The 1,040-nt window shown below is 40.6% G+C and overlaps 1 protein-coding gene across 1 annotated transcript in view; it reads right to left on the bottom strand.

Moving 5' to 3' along the window:
- ACBD6 (acyl-CoA binding domain containing 6) overlaps positions 1–1,040 on the bottom strand; it is a 198,367-nt gene that overhangs the window by 113,535 nt on the left and 83,792 nt on the right. The gene's annotated exons all lie outside the window — the stretch shown is intronic.

The following is a 1,040-nucleotide window of genomic DNA, read 5'->3' as shown; positions in this document are numbered from 1 at the left end:
ACAGGGAACATAGTCTTCCAAAAATTTCTTAGGGACTACAAAAAGATTTTTTGAATAACACTGCTCTAATCCAATATTCTATAAAATAGAGGCCGAAAGCAAGGAATGGGCTACCGAACAAGGATGGTCAAAGAAGGTATTAGAAGAATTGACATTACAGCCTAGTCTTGAAGGATGAACCGACAAATAACCTCACTGCGTTATCAAAGGATTAAGAAGAATAGGAAGAAAAACCATGAGCAAAAAGAGGTATTCAGGGGAACTGCAAGCAGTTGGTCAGGGCAGGGTGTTGGGAAATAATGTTAGAGGGATAAGCAGGACAACGAATCACAAACAGGTTAGTTGGGGAACAAAATAGTTATCCACCCTCGAAAACCTGGAGTAAAGGAAAATGAGATTGCCCTCTTAAACAAACTAAGTAAGTACCTAATGAGAGGAGAAAAGAATGTCTTCTTGATTCAGACACTAACCTTAACACATCTAAAAAAGTGCCAACAAAACTGAATGAGAACTTAGTAACAGTAAGAATGGTTAGCAATGAACCACAGGGGGAAAAAAGCCAGTGAGGACAATTTGAACACTGACCAAAATAAACAATTAATCTGAGGCAAAAAACCATTCCGAGGTTTCTCTGGTGGGGACAGTTTGTTCATGAAGCCTGATTAGGACCTCAGCTAAAGCAATCCTCAAAATGATTGACCTTCCCCGGTTCTATTTTTATTTTCACAAATGATCAACCAACTGTTGATCTGTCTTTTTGGGCTCCTCAAGACTCAAAAAGGGAAGGCCCATTACTTCAATCACTACGAAGGCATAGTCCCTTTGGTAAGAAAATAATCATTTTAGGGTTTTTTTCCCCTTTTTTCTTTTTTCTTTTGTTTTGAGACACAGTCTTTCTCTGTCTCCCAGGCTAGAGTACAGTGGCATCATCACAGTTCTCTGCAACCTCCAACTCCTGGGCTCCAGTGATCCTCCTGCCTCAGCCTTTCAAGTAGCTGGGACTACAGGCATGTGTCACCACCTCCGACCAGCATTTTAGT

This window comes from Propithecus coquereli, unplaced genomic scaffold (assembly GCF_000956105.1).
Source record: "Propithecus coquereli isolate 6110/MARCELLA unplaced genomic scaffold, Pcoq_1.0 Scaffold300, whole genome shotgun sequence".
NCBI classification, from domain to species: Eukaryota; Metazoa; Chordata; class Mammalia; order Primates; family Indriidae; genus Propithecus; species Propithecus coquereli.
This window is presented reverse-complemented; position numbering and strand designations above follow the sequence as displayed.